We start from the raw sequence: 22,894 nt of genomic DNA, 5'->3' as shown, positions 1-22,894 counted from the left end.
CACTTTATTAGCAAACTAATCCTTTTAAAATCTGAACTCATCATGTAAAATGTAGGGTTAGTAGGTTCAGTGTGGTAGTTTATGCCTATAGTCCCAGCACTTTGGGAGGCCAAGGTGGAAGGATCACTTGAGGCCAGGAGTTGAAGACCAGCCCAGGCAACACAGTGAGACCCCATCTCTACAAAACACTTTAAAAACAAAAATTTAGCCAAGTATAGTTGTGCATTTCTATAGTCCTAGCTACACAGGAGGCTGAAGCAGGAGCCCATGAATTCAAGGTTACAGTGAGCTATGATCATGTCACTATGCTTCAGCTTGGGCAACAGAGATACCTTGTCAAAAAAAAGAAAAAAAGTAAGGTTATTAACATTTAAATATATGTTGTGATTATTAAAAATTGCTTCATGAGGGAAAGAAAATATAATGCACTGGCTTTATAAGGACGTCATGAAATTTGCAGTTAAGCGGATATTGGCTTTTTGTTTTTGTCTTCCTTCTGGAATGAGGGTTGAAAATAAATTGGTAATTAGGTCAGGCTCAGTGGCTCACTCCTGTAATCCCAGTGCTTTGGGATGCTGAGACAGGAGGAACACTTGAGACTAGGAGTTTGAGACCAGCCTGGACAACGTAGAGGGACCCTGTCTCTTCAAAAAAAGAAAAAATTGCCCAAGCTTGGTGGCACTTGCCTGTAGTCCCAGCTACTCGGGAGGCTGAGTCAGAAGAATTGCTTGAGCCTTGGAGTTAGAGGCTAAAGTGAGGTACGACCTCACTCACTCCAGCCTGGGCGACAGAGCAAGACTTTGTCTCTGAAAAAAGAAAAGAAAATTTGTGATTACATATAAACAAAGGTTGAGTGGCAGCAGAGCTTTTGTGTTAGGCATCTGTATAGTCTGTGCCCAGCCTAGGTTTTTCTCATACCTGAATGGCCTTCTTTCTCCTTAGGGCTGACTTACAGGCCATACTTTACTGAAGGAGGGGAATATTGCTGCTGCTGCTGCTGCTGCTCTGGGTTGGCCATTAATTCAAGTTTTCAGTATCCCACTTTCAGTCCAGCTAAGTGGATAAGGGCATTTATTTTTAGTTGAAAGGGACATTTTATCAACTTTAAAGTTATATGCATTAAATATTTAAATATGTTGACTTCTTTCTCCATTCAGGTGTTGAATGTTTGTTTTCTAAAGGAGACAATGATTCATAATTTGTGACACTATAAATCCTGAGGTTTATAGAAAGGATTCATGACTTTGTAATGGAGGTGTCTTTTGCATTTTTTGTATTTTGGTCACATCTCTTGGTTGAGAGTACCTGGAAATCATTATTTCCAGATTCTGGAAGAATCTGTAGAAAATAATCCATCTTAATGCTTTAGAGAACAATTTTCATTATTGCAAATAATCAAGAATGAGCATCGTTGTAGACTCCATTATCATTTAAAAAATAGTTGTTATCTGCAAAGTAAGTATGCTTCACATAAGGAATCTGCGTAAGTTATTTCTTGTGTCCATTATTACATAACTGAACAAATTGTTTTTATATTATACAATAAATTTGATTTATGCGATTGGATGTAATTTTATTAATACCAATTAGTGTTATATATTTAATGTATTTATTAATATATATACTGTTATAAATTTTTAATTAACTTTTTAAACTTACACTTTTAAGAGGCTGACTTTAACGATCAAATATGAGTTGTTGGCCAGGCGCCGTGGCTCAAGCCTGTAATCCCAGCACTTTGGGAGGCCGAGACGGGCGGATCACGAGGTCAGGAGATCGAGACCATCCTGGCCAAAATGGTGAAACCCCGTCTCTACTAAAAAAAAAAATACAAAACCTAGCTGGGCGAGGTGGCGGGCGCCTGTAGTCCCAGCTACTTGGGAGGCTGAGGCAGGAGAATGGCGTGAATCCAGGAGGCGGAGCTTGCAGTGAGCTGAGATCCGGCCACTGCACTCCAGCCTGGGCGACAGAGCGAGACTCCGTCTCAAAAAAAAACAAATATGAGTTGTTTAATTACTTCTGGCTTTAACTTTTCAAAGTAGCTTTATTGGTTTTATGGTCATAAGACATTGAAATTTTTCAAAAATTCAAAAAAGGAAAAAAAGTAATGATTACATTTGTAAGCCCACCACTGAGAAACAAACCAAATGAACAGCCTTCCAGATTTTTTAATAGACCCGTACATATATTTTTTAAGAAAAATGTAATTTTTTACATATTATTTTATAGGCTATCTTTTAAAATTTAATACTTACTGAACATCTTTCTGTGTCAGTAAATATGAGAATAAGTATTTTTAATGGCTGCATATTTGTGGAATTTATTTAACTAGAGCCATATTTCAAACATATATATTGTTTTAAATTTTTTCTTGTAAACAGTGCTATGCTGAACATTCATATGTAGTTGTTTGTATTAATCTAATTATTTCCTTATTTTCCTAGAATTGGAAATGTAGCATCAAAAGTGTTTGCTTATTTTTTGTGGTTTTTGATACATAGTCAAATTGACCACTAGAAAGGTTATATCGATTTACACTCTTGCCAATAATCTTTGAGAGTGATCATTATTTCCCGACTCCTATCACAGAGTATTAGTAATCTTTTGTCAGTCTTACACTGAAATCTCATTGTTATAATTTGAATTCAACTGATTACTAATAAAATTGAAATCTTTTCATATTTTTTGACCATTTTGTATTTCTTTTCCAAATTGTCTTTTCATGTACATTGCCCACATTATTATTGGGATGCTTATATCTGTATTAATTTTAAGAGCCCTTAATACATTAGGGCTACTAATCTTTCTCGGTCATAAATGTTCTAAATTTCCTCCATTTATTTGTCTTTAACTTTGCCATGCAGAAACTTTATTGTGTAGTCATGCCTATCAGATTTTTAAAAATAATTTTGAGCTCTTCTAGCTAAAAGCTTTACATTATTGTGTAGTCATGCCTATCAGATTTTTAAAAATAATTTTGAGCTCCTCTAGCTAGCTGGACTATGTATAATTCTGTTTACAAATTCATATAAATGTCCTACATTTGATAACCCAGTTGATTACAAAAGCTACCTAACCATGAAAGTTTTCCAGGCAGCTAGTCAACCACACTGATTCCCTTTCTTAATTTAATCAGAGAAATGGTCTATATTGTAAAACATATGGGTGTGACATTTTAAAATCTAAAGTTGTTTATATAAAATTACATTATACAGACTGAAAGTTGATTATCCAGTCTAGGTTTTGTCTGATGATTGATTTTCTTCAGTGGTATTTAGTAATTATAGGCTTTTCTACCTACTGATTACCAGTATGGACAGGTCATTTCCTGTTCAATGTAATATATTTGGGAGGTTCCTCTTCCAATCCATTGTGAAGGAAGATAGAACCCATGTTCTTCTATATAGATGTTCTTTTACTTATGATGGTGTCCATATCCTGATAAACCCGTCGTAAGTCAAAAATTTCATAAGTTGAAAATACATTAATGCCCACAAACCCACTGTAGAGTCAAAAAATAATAAATTGAACCATCGTAGGTTGAAACCATCTGTATATACTGAAAAGGCCACATACTGTACAGTCTTCTCCAGTCTTGCAGCTTGAGTGTGGTCATATGACCTAGATTTAGCCAATCAGACACATACCTTACCCCGCTCCGAATTTTGTATTGAGAGCAAGGAAACAAATACTGCCAAGAATCTTTTATAGCAGCAGTAGACAGGGCAGCACTGGCAGCAATGCCATTGGTAATATCTGCTGACAGGAGTTTGGGCAGTGTAAGCTGGGCTTCGTGGCAGGGAGATCTTCATCAGACCAGTTTGTCTGGTGTCATTTTAACTGAAGTTCTTGAGGGATAGTTTTGAAGCCTGGTTTTCAAAACCTGACAAGTCTGTGATTTCCCAGTTTCCTTATTTGTTGTTGTTTTTCAGACAGGGTCTCACCCTGTCACTTAGACTGGAGTGCAGTACGGCGATCGTAGTTCTTTTTTTTTTTTTTTTTTTTTTTTTTTGAGACGGAGCCCCCCTCTGTCGCCCAGGCTGGAGTGCAGGGGCCAGATCTCAGCTCACTGCAAGCTCCGCCTCCCGGGTTCACGCCATTCTCCTGCCTCAGCCTCCCGATTAGCTGGGACTACAGGCGCCCGCCACCTCGCCCGGCTAGTTTTTTGTACTTTTTAGTAGAGACGGGGTTTCACCGTGTTAGCCAGGATGGTCTCGATCTCCTGACCTTGTGATCTGTCCACCTCGGCCTCCCAAAGTGCTGGGATTACAGGCTTGAGCCACCGCGCCCGGCCGCGATCGTAGTTCTTTACTGCAGCTTCAAACTCCTGGACGCATGTGATCCTTTTACCTTAGCCTCCCAAGGAACTAGGACTAGGGTGTACACCACCACACCTAGCTATTTTTTTTATTTCTAGTACAGACAGTCTGTGTTGCCCAGGCTGGTTTCAAACTCCTGGCCTCAAGCAATCCTCCTGCCTTGGCCTCCCAACGTGCTGGGATTACGGGTGGTAGCTACCACACTTGGCCCCAAAAATTTTAATAAATTTTTTTTTTTTACTTATAAAAAAACTGTTTTTGTTCTTCCTTGCACTTAGAACCATAGCTGATAATGAGATCTGGGTCAAATATTACATCATTCCTCTACCAATTTGGAATTATGTACACATTTCTCCCCACCGTATACATACTGGGTCTGGTTCTCAATTTCATATTCACCTTTCTGTACTCACATCATGCTACTTTTTTTTCAAAAGTTTATTAGCATGTGCTCTTTCAAATGAAATTTAAATTTTGTGAAGTTCCTAGAAGAAAATCCCTTTATAATTTTGATTAAAATTGCATTAAATTTATAGATTAATTTGGAGAGAATAACACCATCAGTGTTGTCTTCTTTTTTTTTTTTTTTGAGACGGAGTCTTGCTCTGCCGCCCAGGCTGGAGTGCAGTGGCCAGATCTCAGCTCACTGCAAGCTCCACCTCCCGGGTTCACGCCATTCTCCTGTCTCAGCCTCCCGAGTAGCTGGGACTACAGGCGCCCGCCTCGTCGCCCGGCTAGTTTTTTGTATTTTTTAGTAGAGACGGGGTTTCACCGTATTAGCCAGGATGGTCTCGATCTCCTGACCTCATGATCCGCCCGTCTCGGCCTCCCAACGTGCTGGGATTACAGGCTTGAGCCACCGCGCCCGGCCCAGTGTTGTCTTCTTATACAAAAAAAAAAAAAAAAAAAAAAAAAAAAAAAAAAAAAAAAAAAAAAAAAAAAAAAAAAAGGTCTGGCTTGTGTATCAGTTAGGATCCATCAAAGAAGCAGAACTACTTTGTGAGCTAAAGACCTATGGAATTGTGGGAGGTGGTAGAGCAGGCTGCAGACTTGCCTCTGAGTCTCTTGTTCTGCCTGATGTTGCTGCAGATCAACTAGACTGGCAGTCAGGCAGGGATACTGGATGTGGATGAGAGAAAGGACAAACTGAAACCCTTGGGGACAAAGTGGAATCTGCATCAGCCTCTCACAAACCCTAGTTTTGATGCTTGAGTAACCTGCAGGAGAGGATGACACTTTCAATGTCAGAGCTACACTTGTGGGCCCAGGATTTGGAGAAGTGGACAGAAGGTCTGATGGGAGTTGAAGGAGCTGCAGGTCCAGCTTCTTCTGCATGCCAGCAAGGTGAGCTAACAGATTAGCAGCACATACAGGCTTCACAGTGTGCTCTGCATTGACCTTTACAGTGTAAAAAATATGACTGTTGCTTCATTTGTGACTTCTGTATAATGTCTCCTATAGCCAACAGTACCCAGAACTATATAAGGAAGGGAATTCTGGGAAATGTTTTTAATCCGAGTTGGCTGAGTTGATACAGTACAAAGCCATTAGAGCTCTAGTTAACTGATCTTTTTCATCTTTTAATAACGTTTTGTCATTTCATTCTTGCTATTTTAATTCTTGGCATTTTGAGTTGCTGCTATGAATGTTCATTTTCCCATCTTTCTTATGATTATTGCTATTATGTTGAAAAATGTGGTTACTTCTATGAACTAAAACAATTTTTCAATTTAAATTCCAACAGTTTTCTGTTGGTTCTCTTGGGTAGGCAGTCATTTCACCTGCAAACCAATGTAATTATCTTTTTCTTCCTGATAATGTAATGATACATTTTCTTCCCTCCATCTCTCGCCTTTATTCTTTTTCCTCATTACATTGATTAAAACTGCCGGAACAATCTTATAGTAGCTATACTGTTTCTGACTTTTTTTTTTTAAGTTCTGGAGTACATGTGCAGGACGTGCAGGTTTGTTACATAGGTATACAAGTGCCATGGTAGTTTGCTGCACCCATCAACCTGTCATCTACATTAGGTATTTCTCCTAATGCTATCCCTCCCCTAGCCCCCCACCTACCAACAGGCTCTGGTGTTCCCCTCTCTGTGTACCCTCCCTGTGTCCGTGTGTTCTCATTGTTCAACTCCCACTTATGACTGAGAACATGCAGTGTTTGGCTTTCTGTTCTTGTGTTGGTTTGTTGAGAATGGTTTCCAGCTTCATCCATGTCCCTGCAAAGGACATGAGCTCATTCTTTTTTATGGTTGCATAGTATTCTGTGGTATATATGTGCCACATTTTCTTTATCCAGTCTATCGTTGATGGGCATTTGGTTCCAAGCCTTTGCTATTGTAAACAGTGCCACAGTAAACATACTTGTGCGTAAGTCTTTATAGTAGAATGATTTATAATCCTTTGGGTATATACCCAGTAATGGGATCACTGGGTCAAATGGTATTTCTAGTTCTAGATCCTTGAGGAATCGCCACACTGTCTTCCACAATGGTTGAACTAATTTACATTCCCACCAACAGTGTAAAAGTGTTCCTATTCCTCCACATCCTCTCCAGCATCTGTTGTTTCTTGACTTTTTAATGATCCCCATGTTAACTGGCATGAGATGTGGTTTTGATTTGTATATCTCTAATGACCAGTGATTATGAGCCTTTTTTCATATGTTTGTTGGCTGCATAAATGTCTTTTTTTCTTTTTTGAGACATAGTTTTGCTCTTGTTGCCCAGGCTGGAGTGCAATGGCGCAATCTTGGCTCACCACAACTTCTGCCTGCTGGGTTCAAGCGATTCTCCTGCCTCATCCTCCCAAGTATCTGCGATTACAAGCATGCGCCCCCACACTTGGCTAATTTTGTATTTTTAGTAGAGATGGGGTTTCTCCATGTTGGTCAGGCTGGTCTCGAACTCCTGACCTCAGGTGATCCGCCTGCCTCAGCCTCCCAAAGTGCTGGGATTATAGGTGTGAGCCACCACACCCGGCAAATGTCTTCTTTTGAGAAGTGTCTGTTCATATCCTTTGCCCACTTTTTGATGGGGTTGTTTGCTTTTTTCTTGTATATTTTTTTCTCTGTAGATTCTAGATATTAGCCCTTTTTCAGATGGATAGATTGCAAAAACTTTCTCCCATTCTGTAGGTTGCCTGTTCACTCTGATGATAGTTTCTTTTGCTGTATAGAAGCTCTTTAGTTTAATTAGATCTCATTTGTGTATTTTGGCTTTTGTTGCCATTGCTTCTGATGTGTTACTCATGAAGTCTTTGCCCATGCCTATGTCCTGAATTGCCTAGGTTTTCTTCTAGGGTTTTTATGGTTTTATGTCTTATGTTTAAGTCTTTAATCCATCTTGAGTTAATTTTTGTATAAGGTGTAAGGAAGGGATCCAGTTTCAGCTTTCTGCATATGGCTAGTGAGTTTTCCCAACACCATTTATTAACTAGGAAATCCTTTCCCTTTCCCCATTGCTTGTTTTTGTCAGGTTTGTCAAAGATCAGATGGTTGTAGATGTGTGGTGTTATTTCTGAGGGCTCTGTTCTGTTCCATTGGTCTGTATATCCGTTTTGGTACCAGTACCATGCTGTTTTTGTTACTGTAGCCTTGTAGTATAGATTGAAGTCAGGTTGCGTGATGCCTCCACCTTTGTTCCTTTTGCTTAGGATTGTCTTGTCTATCTATGTGGGCTCTTTTTGGTTCCATATGCATATGAACTTTAAAGTAGTTTTTTCCAATTCTGTGAAGTCAGTGGTAGCTTGATAAGGATAGCATTGAATCTGTAAATTACTTTGGGCAGTATGGCCATTTTCATGAATGATTGTTCCTATCCATGAGCATGGAATGTTTTTCCATTTGTTTGTGTCCTCTCTTATTTCCTTGATCAGTGAGTGGTTTGTAGCTCTCCTTGAAGAGGTCCTTCATATCCCTTGTAAGTTGTATTCCTAGGTATTTTATTCTCCTTGTAGCAATTGTGAATGGGAGTTCACTCATGATTTGGCTCTCTGTTTGTCTGTTATTGGTGTACAGGAATGCTTGTAATTTTTGCACATTGATTTTATATCCTGAGACTTTGCTGAAGTTGCTTATCAGCTTAAGGAGATTTTGGGCTGAGACAATGGGGTTTTCTAATTATACAATCATGTCATCTGCAAACAGAGACAATTTGACTTCCTCTTTTCCTAATTGAATACCCTTTTTTTCTTTCTCTTGCCTGATTGCCCTGGCCAGAACTGTGTTGAATGTAAAATTAAGTTATTATTGACTGTATAACTGTAGTTACCCTGTTGTGCTATCAAGTAGTAGGTCTTACTCATTCTTTTTTTTTTTTTTTTTTTTTTTTTTTTGAGATGGAATCTTGGTCTGTCGCCCAGGCTGGAGTGCAGTGGCGTAATCTCAGCTCACTGCAACCTCCGTCTCCTTGGTTTGAGTGATTCTCCTGCCTCAGCCTCCCAAGTAGCTGGGATTACAGGCATGTGCCACCACACCTGGCTAATTTTTGTATTTTTTGTAGAGACGGAGTTTCACTGTGGTGGTCAGGCTGGTCTTGAACTCCTGACCTTGTGTCTGCCCACTTCATCCTCCCAAAGTGCTGGGATTACAGGTGTGAGCCACTGCACCCAGCCCTCTTTTTTTTTTTTTTTGTACCCATTAACCATCCCCACCTCTCCCTATTGCCCTCCCACCACCCTTCACAGCCTCTGGTAATGATCCTTCTACTCTCTAGATCCATGAGTTCAATTGTTTTGATATTTAGATCCCACAAATAAGTGAGAACATGTGATGTTTGTGTTTCTGTGCCTGGCTTATTTCACTTAGCAAAATGTTCTCCAGTTCCATCCATGTTGTTGCAAATAACTGGATCTCATTCTTCCTGGCTAAATGATAGTCCATTGTGTATATTCACCACATTTTCTTTATCCATTCATATGTTGATAGACACTTAGGTTGCTTCCAGATCTTAGCTATTGTAAACAATGCTGCAACAAACCCAGGAGTGTATATATCTGTTTAATATACTGATTTCCTTTCTTCTGGGTATATACCCAGCAGTGGGATTGCTGAATCATGTGGTAGTTCAATTTTTAGTTTTTTGAGGAACCTTCACATTGTTCTCCATAGTGGCTGTACTAATTTACATTCCCACCAACAGAGTACAAGGGTTCCCTTTTCTGCATATCCTCATCATCATTTGTTTTTGCTTGTCTTTTGGATAGAATCCATTTTAAATGAGGGAGATGATATCTCATTATAGTTTTGATTTGCATTTCTCTGATGATCAAAAATATTGAGCACCTTTACATATGCCTGTTTGCCATTTCTGTGTCTTCATTTGAGAAATGTCTATTCAAATTTTTGGCCCATTTTTTTGATTAGGTCATTGTATTTTTTTCCTGTAGAACAGTTTGAGTTCCTTATGCATTCTGGTTATTATTCCTTTGTCAGATGGATAATTTGCAAATTTTTTTTCCCATTCTCTGTGTTTTTTTTCTTCACTTTACTGCTTGTAACCTTTGCTGTACAGAAGCATTTTAACCTGATGAGATCCCATTTGTCCATTTTTGTTTTAGTTACCTGTGTTTGAGGGATGTTGCTAAAGAAATTTTTGCCCACACCAATGTCCTGGAGATTTTCCCCAATGTTTTCTTGTAGTAGTTTAATAGTTTGAAGTATAGATTTAAGTTTTTTAATCCATTTTGATTTGATTTTTGTATATGGTGTGAGATAGGGGTCTGCTTTCATTCTTCTGCATATAGATATCTAGTTTTCCCTAGTATAGTACTAGGGAAATAGTACTAAATATCTAGTACCATTTGTTGAATAGACTGTCTTTTGCCCAGTGTATGTTCTTGGCACCTTTGTCGAAAATTAGTTCACTGTAGGTGTGCAGATTTGTTTCTGGGTTCTCTATTCTGTCTCATAGACTGATGTGTCTGTTTTTATGTCAGAACCATGCTATTTTAGTTACTAGCTCTGTAGTATAATTTGAAATCAGGTAATATGATTCTTCTCATTTTGTTCTTTTTTGCTTAGGGTAGCTTTGGCTATTCTGGGCCTTTTGTAGGTCCATATAAATTTTATGATTTTTTTTTTCTGTTTCTGTGAATAATACCATTAGTATTTTGATAGTGATTGCATTGAATCTATAGATTGCTTTGGGTAGTATGGACATTTTAACAATATTGATTCCTCCAGTCCATGAACATGGATTGTTTTTCCATTTTTTGGTGCCCTCTTCAATTTCTTTCTTCACTGTTTTATACTTTTCATTATAGAGATCTTTCACTTCTTTGGTTACTTCCTAGATATTTAATTTTATGTGTGGCTATTATAAATGGAATTACTTTAAAAATTTCTGTTTCAGATTGTTCACTTTGTCATATTGAAATGCTAGTGATTTTTGTATGTTGCTTTTGTATCCTGCAACTTTACTGAAGTTGTTTATCTTCTCTCATTTATCTTCCCTCTTTTTTTCTTAGTCTGGCTAAAGTTTTGCCAATTTTGTTTAACTTTTCAAAAAACCAACCTTGTGTTTCATTGATCTTTTGTATTTTTTTATTTCAATTTTTTTAATTCTCTGATCTTTATTATTTCTTTTATTCTACTAATTTTGGGCTTGGTTTGCTCATGCTTTTCTAGTTTAATAGTTTTAATAGTTTTCTTGTCATGTCTTTAGGTTTTTCCAAATATAGGATCATATCATCTGCAAACAAGGCTAATTTGACTTCATCCTTTCCAATTTGGATGCCTTTTATATCTTCCTCTTATCCGATTGCTCTAGCTAGGATGTCTGTTACTGCTGAATAACAGTGATGACAATGGGCATCATCCTTATCTTGTTCCAGATCTCAGAGGAAAAGCTTTCAATTTTCCCCCATTTGGTGTTGTGAGCGCAAAATATCTGAGACAGGTCTCAATCAGTTTAGAAAGTTTATTTTGTCAAGGTTAAGGATGTGCCCGTGACACAGCCTCAACAGTCTGTGATAGCATGTGCCCAAAGTGGTCAGGGTACAGCTTGCTTTTATACATTTTGGGAGTCATGAGACATCAATCAGTTATGTGTAAGATGTATGTTGGGGCCAGGCGCAGTGGCTCACACCTGTAGTCCCAGCACTTTGGGAGGCTGAAGCGGTGGATCACTTGAGATCAGGAGTTCAAGGCCAGCCTGGCCAACATGGTGAAACCTCATCTCTTCTAAAAATACAAAAATTAGCTGGGCATGGTGGCGTGCGCCTGTAATCCCAGCTACTTGGGAGGCTGAGGCACAAGAATCGCTTGAACCTGGGAGGTGGAGGTTGCAGTGAGCTGAGATTGCACCACTGCACTCCAGCCTTGGCAGGGCAGAGCGAGACGCCATCTGAAAAAAACAAAACAAAAAAGACATATGTTGGTTCCTTCTGGAAAGGCAGGACAACTCAAAGGGAAGACTTCCAGGTTGTAGGTAGATAAGAGACAAAAGGTTGCATTATTTTGGGTCCTGGCCCAGCCTTTTACTGAATACACAATTTTGTCTGACTCACTGAATCTACCTTTTTACATAAACAGGGCAAAGGAAGCAATCAGATATCCATTTGTCTCAGGGGGATGATTTACTGCCCTGCACCTGTGAAGATAAACCATCAGTTTACATTGCCAGGGTGAAATTCTGTGGAACTGTTTCGGGGTAAAGATCTTGAGATCCACAAGGAATTTCCTTCTGAGCAAATTGTGAGGGAGGTATGTAGCTTTTTATCTTTGTAGCTATCTCATTTGGGAATAAAATGGGAGGCAGGTTTACCTGACATAATTCCCAAGTTTACTTTTCTCTTGACTTAGTGATTTTGGGGTCCCGAGATTTATTTTCCTTTCACAGTATGATACTAGCTATGGATCTGTCATGTACAGCTTTTATTATGTTGAGGTATGTTCCTTCCATACCCAGCTATTTTTAAGGTTTTTAAAACAAGTAAATGTTGAATTTTACCTAGCCCTTTTTCAGCGTCAATTGAAATGATATATGGTTTTTGTCCTTCATTCTGTTGATATGATGTATCACACTGATTGATTTGCATATGTTGTTGCATCCCAGGGATAAAGCCCACTTAGTCATGATGAATGATCTTTCTAATGTATTGGTGAATTCAGTTTGCTAGTATTTTATTGAGAATTTTTGCATCAATATTCATCAGAGATATTGGCCTGTAGTATTCTTTTTTTGATGTGTCTTTGTTTAACTTTTCCAAAAAACAACCTTGTGTTTCATTAATCTTTTGCATTTTTTAATTTCAATTTCATTTATTTCTTCTCTGATCTTTATTATTTATTTTGTTCTACTAATTTTAGGCTTGCTTTGCTCTTGCTTTTCTAGTTAAGATGCACTGTTAAATTGTTCATACGAAGTTCCTCTTTTTTGATGTCGGCATTTATAGCTGTAGACTTACCTGAGTACTGCTTTTGCCATATCCCATAGGTTTTGGTATATTATGTTTCCATTATTATTTGTTTCAAGAAATTTTTAAATTTCCTTCTTAATGTCTTCATTGACGCACTGGTCATTCAGGAGAATATTGTTTTATTTCCATGTATTTGTATAGTTTCCAAAATTCCTCGTTATTAATTTCTAGTTTTATTCCACTGTGGTCAGGGAAGATGCTTGATACTAATTCAATTTTTTTTCATGTTTTAAGACTTGTTTTGAATAGTCTATCCCTGAGAATATCCGTGTGCTGAGGAAAAGAATGTATATTCTGCAGCTCTTAGATGACATGTTCTGTAAATATTTATTAGATCGATTTGGTCTATATTGCAGATTTAGTCTTGTGAACCCCAAAAATTTGAGACAGGTTTCAGTTAATTTAGAAAGTTTATTTTGCCAAGGTTGATGATGCACCCATGACACAGCCTCAGGAAGTCCTGATGATGTGCCTAAGGTGGTCAGGGCACAGCTTGGTTTTCTACATTTTAGGGAGACATGAGACATCAATCAATATGTAAGAAGTACATTAGTTCCATCCAGAAAGGCAGATACAGCTCAAAGTAAGGCCCCCCCATGGAGAGCTTCCAGGTCACAGGTACGTGAGAGACAGATGGTTGCATTCTTTTGAGTTTCTGATAAGTCTTTCCCAAGAAGGCAATCAGAATATGTATCTATCTCTGTGAGCAAAGGGATGACTTGAAAAGAACGAGAAGCAGGTTTGCCCTGAATGATTCCAGCTTGAAACGACCCAAGATATTTTCCTTTCACAGTCTGATGTTTCTTTGTTGATTTTCTGTCTGGAAGATCTGTCCAATGCCAAAAGTGGGGTATTGAAGTATTCAGCTATTATTATATTGGGGCCTATCTCTCTCTTTAGCTCTAATAATATTTCCTTTATATATCTGGGTGCTGCAGTGTTGGGTGCACATATGTTTAAAATTGTTATATGCTCTTGTTGAAATTACATCTTTGTCATTATGCAGTGACCTTGTCTCTTATACTTTTTGTCTTGAACTCTATTTTGTTTAGTATAAGTATAGCTACTCCTGCCCTTTTTTGGCTTCCATTAGCATGGAATATCTTTTCCCATCCATTTACTTTCAGTCTATGTGTGTCTTTATAGGTAAAGTGTGTTTCTTGTAGGTAACAGATCAATAGATCTTGGTTTTTCATGCATTCAGCTAGTCTATGGCTTTTGGTTAGAGAGTTGTTTAATGTTAGCTTTGATAAGTAGCAACTTAACTCTTGCCATTTTGTTGTTTATTTGTTGATTGTTTTATAGTCTTTTCTTCTTTCTTTCTTTTTTTTTTTTGAGACAGAGTCTCTCTCTGTTGCCCATGCTGGAGTGCAATGACGCAATCTCAGCTCACTGCAACCTCCACCTCCCAGGTTCAAGCAATTCTCCTGCCTCAGCCTCCCAGGTAGCTGAGACTACAGATGTGTGCCACCACACCCAGCTGATTTTTGTATTTTTAGTAGATATGAGATTTCACCATGTTGGCTAGGCTGGTCTCAAACTCCTGACCTCAAGTGATCCACCCGCCTTGGCTTCCCAAAGTGCTGAAATTACAGGCATGAGCCACTGCATCTGGCCTCTTCCTTCTTTCTTTCCTTCCTGTCTTCCTTTAGTTAAAATGATTTTCTCTGGGGATGTGATTTAGTTTCTTGCTTTTTATTTTTTGTGTATTCATTGTATGTTTTTTGGTTTGAGGTTATTATGCAGTTTGTAGATACTCTTACAACCCCTTAGTTTACCTGATAACAACTTAACACTGCATAAACAAATAAACAAGCAAAAAGAAAACTAATAAAAACTCTTATGTTTTAACTTCATCCCCCCCCCCCCCCCCCCCCCCCCCCCCCGCCTACAGTTTCACTTTTTGTTGTTTCTATGTATGTCCTTTTATACTGACTGTGTCTTGAAAAGTTGTAGGCATTATTTTTGATTGGCTCATCATTTGTTCCTTCTACTTAGAATAAGAGTAGTTTGCATTCCACATTTACAGTGTTATCGTATTCTATGTTTTTTGTGTACTTGCTATTACCAGTGACTTTTGTACCTTCAGATTATTTCTTATTTTCATTAACATCCTTTTCTTTCTGACTGAAGTTCTCCCTTTAGCTTTTCTTATAGGACAAGTCTGGTGTTGATGAAATCCCTCAGTGTTTGTTTGTCTGGGAAAGTTTTTATTTCTCCTTCATGTTTGAAGGATATTTTTGCCAGATATATTTTTCTAAGATAAAAGTTTTTTTCCTTTAACACTTTTAAGATGTCATACCACTCTCTCCTAGCCTGAAAAGGTTTCCACTGGAAAGTCTGCTGCCAGATGTATTGGAGCTCTATTGTATGCTATTTGTTTCTTTTCTTTTGCTGCTCTTAGGATTGTTTCTTTATCCTTGACCTTTGGGAGTTTTATTATTAAATGCCTTAAGGTAGTCTTCTTTGGGTTAAATCTGCTTGGTGTTCTACAAGCTTCTTGTACTTGGATAGTGATATCTAAGTTTGAGAAGTTCTCTGTTATCCCTTTCAATAAACTTCTACCCTTATGTCTTCCTCTGTCTCATCTTTACAGCCAATAACTATTAAATTTGCTTTTTTGAGGTGATTTTCTAGATCCTGTGTGTATGCTTCATTGTTTTTTATTCTTTTTTCTTTTGTCTCCTCTGACTGTATTTTCAAATAGCCTGTCTTCAAGCTCACTAATTCTTCTGCTTGATCAGTTTTGCTATTAAATGACTATGGTGCATTCTTCAGTATGCCAATTGCATTTTTCAACTCCAGAATTTCAGCCTGATTCTGTTTAATTATTTCAATCTCTTTGTTAAATTTATCCAATAGAATTCAGGATTCCTTTTCTGTATTATCTTGAATTTCTTTGAATTTCCTCAATACAGCTATTTTAAATTCTCTGTCTGAAAAGTCACATATCTCTGTTTTCCAAGATTGGTCTCTAGTGCCTTATTTAGTTCTGTAGCAGGATGAGCTGCGGACAAAACCCCTCAAACACTGAGATAGTGAAGGCAGTGGCTTTAATCAGCTGGGAGCATCAGTAGGCTAGTGTCTTAAAATCTGAACTCATCAGGTGCTCAACTTCTGCCCCTTTTAAGGGCTCACAACTGTAAGGGGGTCCGCATGAAACGGTCATGATCGATTGAGCAAGCCAGGGGGTACGTGACAGGGCCTATGAGCACCAGTGGTCAGAGTAAAACAGAACAGAATGGGAAGTTTCACAGTGTTCTTCCATACAATGTCTGGAATCTATAGATAACAACACTTGCCAGGTCAGGGGTCGAATTTTAACTACCAGGCTTAGGTCAGGCAGGTCTAGGCCTGGTTTCAGGTCTGGTTCCTTGGTTTCGGGTCTGGTTCCTAGGTGCTGGGCTACCTGCCTTTAGTTTTGCTTCTCTTTCCTTTTCTGAATATAAAACAATATAAAACAATATGAGAGGCTCTCTGTTTTCCCTCATTTCCCCCCTTTGAGACTCTCACCTTTTATTAGTGGGAGTTCTCACTCTTATTTTTGCTACTTATGTCTTCTTGTGCAATACATTGATAGTGATTCATATAGTACAGTTGTGCTGAAACATTTTGGTGAACTAAGTAGCAATGAAGCTTTTTATCATTTGAAGAAGTACAGGTAACAATCAAGGGAGCAGTTAGCAGGTTCTTATTGCTATTATAACTTCTATTATAAGAGTTTTAAATCCTCCTAGTGCTGGGAACTAATTTCTAAACATGGCCCTAGGATCAAATCCATGCCATACTTGCATGGGCACATGTGTCAGTTTTGTTATCTCTTTAACTATGTCTTCAACTACTTACCCCTGATCTTCTATGTATAGACAGCAATTAGTAAGGTTACATTTTCCACAAACGCTTCCTTCAGCTGCTAGCAAGTAGTCGAGAGCTAGTCTATTTTGATAGATAGCATTCTTCATCTGAGTTTCTTGCTGGGCTAGAACAGTCAAGGCTTGACCGGTTTTATTAGTGATGATTTCTAAAACAGCTTACAACCATATGATTCGGTTGAGCATGTAAATGGGGGTCTGGTATCCCTGTGAGCTGTCTTGTGCCTAAGTAGCAGGCTTATAATATTGTATGATTCTCTTAGGGGGCTATTCATTATTTTTCAATTTTTTTATAGCTATGCTTTTCTTTTTGTGGGAAGCATAGACAGGGAAGTCCAGGAGTTCACCTGTTTTTATGGGCAATAGGAAGAAAGATGGTTTAATAGTGCTAATAACACAACTAACTGTCCACTGATCAGGCAGCTTAGCGTAGGTTCTATGTCCATATATCCAGTATAGCCTAGTGGAGGCCATCTAGTCCCAGTGGGATTCTGGGTGGGCTTAAACAGTCTGCAACTTTGGAAATTTACTGAATGGATTTTTATCTGTGTGGTTTGAACTCCACCATGTAACTGTTTTTGTGGTACCATTATACAGTTTTTGCCCTAGGCAACTAAGTCATCCTACAGAATGAATGAATTCTTTCCTTTTTCTAGCTATGCAGTGTTGTCTAATAATTGAAACTTTTAGAACCTAGAAATGATCGGGGTGATTCTTTAGGGCCAGGAATTCACCAGGAACTGGGTCTGTAGGCAGATTCTCAGGCTTCTTATGGCCATTGATCTTCTATTACAGTTCCTCCATGAACATAACGTTTAGAGACTGGGCTTCATTCCTTGGATAGAATAGCATTATGCAAACAAGTTTCTTTTAGAGTCCTGGTACACTTATAATAACCATAAAATAATAGGACTGTAGCAATCTTTTGTCCTACCTCAGTGACTTGATGTATATACTGGGAACAGTCCTTAGTCTGAGGAAGGTCAGTTGAAGTCCTTACTGTACAAGTCCAAATTTTAAGGAAAATGAGTCCCGCGATGAGTTTCTTCATGCTTTGGCCATGCGTGGACCAGTCAGCTTCCGGGTGTGACTGAAGCAGGGCTTGTTGTCTTCAGAGTCACTTTGTGGGGGTTGGCGAAACTGCTCCCATCCACATACAGCTCCCAGTCTATTGATGTTTAAGGATGATCTCGGATGTTGGGCCCACTAGAATAAACTGAGTCCAATACCTCTACACAGTTATGTTTAACTGGGCTCTCTGATACCAGGAGTAAGGTGATAAAGTTTAGGGTGTTGCAAACTTCAATGGTTATGCTGGGATTTTCACAGAGCAAGCTTTGGTATCTAGTTAGTCTAGCATTCATTAGCTATTGATGTCCTTTGGTATTTATTAAAGTCACCACAGCATGGGGGGACTTTTTGTTTAGGTTTTGCCTAAGAGTTAGCTTATCTGCTTCTTGTGCTAACAGGGCCATTACTGCCAGGGCCCTTAGATATGGGGGTCAGCCTTTGGAAACCTCGTCTAATTGTTTTGAGAGATAGGCCACTGGCCTTGGCCAGGGCCCTGCTGTCTGGGTTAAAACTCCAACTACCTTTTTTTTTTTTGACACATGGAGTGTAAAAAGTTTTGTCAGGTCAGGTAGCCCCAGGACTGGGGCAGACCTGAGTTTTTCTTTTAACTCATGAAAAGCTTGTTGCTGTTGGTTGTAATAGATGTAGTTCATCTAATTTACATTTTTATTAACTGTCACGCACTCAAATATTGACTTAAATCCTGTAGCTATTTGATTTCAAGCTTTAAATTGATCTGGTATTTCTCGTGGGACTCCAATTGCGTCTAAATGGATGTGAGAGTTGAAAGATCTATAAGAGGCTTCTCTTACTTTATGATGTCTTATTTTTCCTCCCTCTGGTTGATGAAATGCCAGGGTAAAAGGGATAGCCTATTGGACTAAAGTATGAGTGCCACTCTAGTTGTTCAGCAGAGTGCCCAGTAAAGGTCCACCACAATACCACCACACATCCACTCAGGGATGAACAAGGGCTGACTGATTGATAAGCTCTTGAAAATTGTTAAGCTCATCGCATCCCTTCAGGTCTCCAAGGAATGCTAAGTTTCCTTCCTGTCATGAGAGACACGAAGTGAACTTAGTGTTGGGAGACAGAGACTGGATGGCCCTCAGGGGCTGACCCGCAGGGTGCCAGACTTTGGGATATAGCAGAGAGAGCTTGGCATGACTTATTACTCCAGGTTGTAGAATCCTGGAAAAGAGCTACCATGCAGCCCACACCTGGTCGACTGCAGGACCACCTTAGTGGAAGGGGGACAGTCAGGGCCTCTGGCCTGCCATGTGCACAAGCATAACAATTGCTTTTGTTTAAAGTGCAGATGGAATATTTGATCCATTTCAGTCAGGCATTTGCATCTTGGTATGCTGTCTTAATTGCCAAAGTTTGTTTTAAGTTTTTAAGTTTTATGATCTTCTAGTAAAATAAATGTTTCCTTTAGCACCTATTTTTATTAGTTTTTAAACCAAAGAAAGCCAAATACTATTTTACATTTGACAATGCTTTTTGTATGATTTTTATACTAAATAAGCTAAATTTTACCTTTATATTAGTCTGTTGTTAATGTTGAACTTAATTTTAATAAAACCTTGTAGACATATTTATCTAATTTTTAATGTTTGACCATAAGGTAAGATTTTATAGACTTTTTTTAACCTTTTATAATTTTTGTTAGAGTAGGTTGGTGCTTTAAGAAAAATCTGTTGCATTTTTACCTTAATGTCCAGTTCACAGAAAAACTGGATGATACCTTTTTAACTTTAGCTAATATGTTTACACAGAGAATTTTCTTTATAATTAATGTTTTAAAACTTCTTAAACTTTCAAAACAATATTTTCTTAACCTTTTAATGTAGGTAAAAATCTTACACCTCCTTATAATCCTTTTACCAAAGGTATATTTTACTTTCCTTATACACTTTGCACATAAACTGTTTCTTCAGTAGTACTCAGGAGGCCTTATTACTTTTAAATTACACAACATTTTTTGAATAAAATTTTTTATAACATTTTTTCTTTCACAACTTTCGCAGACAATTCTTCAACATGTCTCAACTTTCTGACTTATTACAAACATTTTTTTCTTTAAACAACCAGTTAATTTATTTCAGGACAAGAATTTACCATATAACACTCTTTTTACATAAATTCTGTCTCCTCCCTTTTTTTTCCTTTTTTTTTTTGTGAAGATAGTCATTCTTTTTTTTAAAGCAAACTTTCTTTATGTCTGTGGACTAGACTATCTAAGGCCACAAGATTAGAAGTTACTATAATACATGTTACACTGTTAACTTTTGTTGAAAACCTTGTAAGTTTGGGATTTCATTTATCCTTTGCTATTAATAAGACTTGGTTAGTCTAAATTAACTTAGAATTGGTATAGATGGCCTTTTTGTTTATTTTTTATTTTTTCCTGTTAGCAAAACAGCTGCCACTACAGATTGAATGCATCTAGGCCATCTGTGGGTTACTGGGTTAAGGATTTTTGATAGGAAGGCCTCAGTGCTTTCAGGATATGCCCTTGTTTACACTGACAACAAATTGGCATTAGAGTATTACAGAGTTACAGAAAATACCTTTAATTATCAATTATAGGTTTTAAATTTACCTTGGCTTTTAAAGGAATAGGGTATACTGGTTTTTTCTTAACTACTTGTCTATTTCTCTTTCTTTTTCTTTCTCTCTTTCTCTTTTTCTTTCTTTCTCTTTTTCTTTCTCTCTTTGACTTCTGTCTCTCTTTCTCTCTGACTTTCCTTTTGCCTCTGTCTCTTCCTCTCTTTCTGCCTCTCTCTTTGTCTCTCTCTCTCTTTTCTTGACTCCTTCTTTGTCTCTCTGTCTTTTCCTCTCTTTCTTTGCCTCTTTTTCTCTCTGTCATTTTCCTCTCTTTCTCTCTGCTGGTCTTTCCTTGCCTCTGCCAGCCACTTACGCTGCTGTTCTCTTAACTACTGTGGAAGGGAAGTGGGTCTAAAACCAGTTGTAACTGTCTGTGTATGGAAACTGGTCTGGGTACCCTGGCTTACAGGTTACCTTGTGCCATACCTTTGAAACAAGGGACCTGTCCAGCCTTCCTTCTGATGGCCAATCCACCTCTAATGCTGGCCAGTCTATTTCACACAAGTTCCAAGTTTTCCTGGTGTCATAGTAACACCGTAATCTCCCTTAAATCCTTTCTTGAAGTTTTTCAACATAGTTCCTAGTCGGACAGGCTTACTTTGTGCCTGACCCATGTCTCCTGTAGACAAAACACCATGCTTACACCACACGCACACAACAAAACAAAGAATGGGTAAAAAGGGCACACACATACTTTTACAGTTTATTCCAAACCAGAATCAAAACCAAAATCAGAATATCAAGAAATCCAAGCCAGGTCAAAACCAAAACCAAAGTATCAGGCAATACAAGTCAAGTCAAAAACAAAAACCAAAGTGCCAGTACAGGCACGTCGTGGGTGATCAGGCCACGCTTCCACTCAAATGGAGTAGGCAAGTTCCCAAGACCAGTCCTGTCAAGCAATTCAAACTAAGTCAAAACCAAAACCAAAGTGCCAATAAAGACATACCATGGTTGATCAGGCCCCGCTTCCACTCAAATGGAGTGGGCAAGTTCCAAAGACTAGTCTTACCAAGTTTTAGATGTCCGAACTCCAAGTGCCAGTTCCTTCCTTGTGTTCAGCCACTGCGTTGATCCTCCACGGGGACCTGCCACACACTGCTCTGGCGAGGTGTCCCACCAGGGCAAATGCCTACCCGGGAGCACTCTCAGGATCCGCGTTGCTCAGGCTGGTCAGAGTGCCCCACAGGGATGTCCCACAGGGCAAGCTAAAGCCACCTAAGGAGCTGCCTGGACCATCCGCCAATCACCTCACTTCCCAGTCAGGGAACCAAGAAATGTAGCAGGAGGAGCGGTGGACCAAACTCCTCAGACACCAAGATAGTGAAGGGAGTGGCTTTAATCAGCTGGGAGCATCGACAGGCTAGCGTCTTAAAATCTGAGCTCATCAGGTGCTCAACTCCTGTCCCCTTTTAAGGGCTCACAACTCTAGGGGGTCTGCATGAGAGGGTTGTGATCGATTGAGCAAACCGGGGGGTCCGTGACAGGGTCTGCGAGCACCGGTGGTCAGAGTGAAACAGAACAGAACGGGAGGTTTCACAATGTCCTTCCATACAATGTCTGGAATCTTTAGATAACAACACTTGCCAGGTCAGGGGTCGAATTTTAACTACCAGGCTTAGGTCAGGCAGGCCTAGGCCTGGTTTTGGGTCTGGTTCTTTGGTTTCGGGTCTGGTTCCTAGGTGCCGGGCTACCTGCCTTTAGTTTTGCTTCTCTTTCCTTTTCTGAGTATAAAACAATGTGAGAGGGTCTCTCTCTTCCCTCAGTTCATTTGGTGAGGTCATGTTTTCCTGGACGGTGTTGATGCTAGTAGATGTTCTCCAGTGTCTGGGCATTGATGACTTAGGCATTTATTGTAGTCTTCATTGTCAGGGCTTATTTGTACCTGGCCTTCCTGGGAAGGTTTTCCAGATATTTGAAGGACTTGGGTATTATAATCTAAGCCATATCTGCTTTAGGGGGCACTCCAAACCCAGTAATGCTGTGGTTCTTGCAGACTCATAGAGGTACTGCCTTGATGGTCATGGACAAGATATGGGAGAATTCTCTGGATTACCAGGCAAGGACTCTTGTTCTCTTCCTTTACTTTCTCTCAAACAAAGAGTCTCTCTCTGTGTTCTGAGCCACCTAAAGCTAGGGTGGAGTAACCCAAGCACCCCTGTGGCCACAATTACTATGACTGTGCTGGGTCAGACCTGAACCCAGCATGGCACTTGGACTCACCCAATGCCTGCTATTTTCACTTCCTGGCTACTGCCTGTGTTTGCTCTACACCCTGGGACTCTACAATCAGCCAGTAGCAAAGCCAGTCAGGCCTGTGTCCTTCCTTTCAGGGCAGTGAGGTCCCCCAGGCCCTGGTTGGGTCTAGAGGTGCCATATGGGAGTCAGGGACTAGAGTCAAAAACCTTAGACGTCTATCTGATGTTCTGTTGCACTGCAGATGAGCTGGCACTCAAACTACAAGATGCAGTCCTTCCCACTTTTCCCTCCCCTTTCCAAAGACAGAGGAGCCTGACTCCATAGCCACCATCACCCCAGGTCACAAAGAGTACTGCCAGAATACTGCTGATGCCCCTTAAGGCACAAGATTTCT

At 39.2% G+C, this 22,894-nt stretch overlaps 1 protein-coding gene across 3 annotated transcripts in view; it reads left to right on the top strand.

Moving 5' to 3' along the window:
* The window catches only part of TMEM267 (transmembrane protein 267), a 43,361-nt gene that overhangs the window by 2,474 nt on the left and 17,993 nt on the right, over positions 1-22,894 (top strand). Inside the window, exons 1-2 of one of the 3 annotated variants that reach the window (XM_010363133.1) lie at positions 1,158-1,255; positions 5,519-5,663. The exons of 1 other annotated variant lie outside the window; for it this stretch is intronic. The gene's annotated coding sequence lies outside the window, so the exon portion shown is untranslated. Of the gene's footprint in view, positions 1-1,157; positions 1,256-5,518; positions 5,664-11,861; positions 12,033-22,894 lie in introns of those variants that run through there. One more of the 3 variants, XM_030927995.1, reaches the window with a different exon arrangement.

Source organism: Rhinopithecus roxellana, chromosome 3, assembly GCF_007565055.1.
Source record: "Rhinopithecus roxellana isolate Shanxi Qingling chromosome 3, ASM756505v1, whole genome shotgun sequence".
Classification (NCBI taxonomy): Eukaryota; Metazoa; Chordata; class Mammalia; order Primates; family Cercopithecidae; genus Rhinopithecus; species Rhinopithecus roxellana.
Note: the sequence above shows the minus strand (reverse complement) of the source record. Positions and strands in the feature narration are given on the sequence as shown.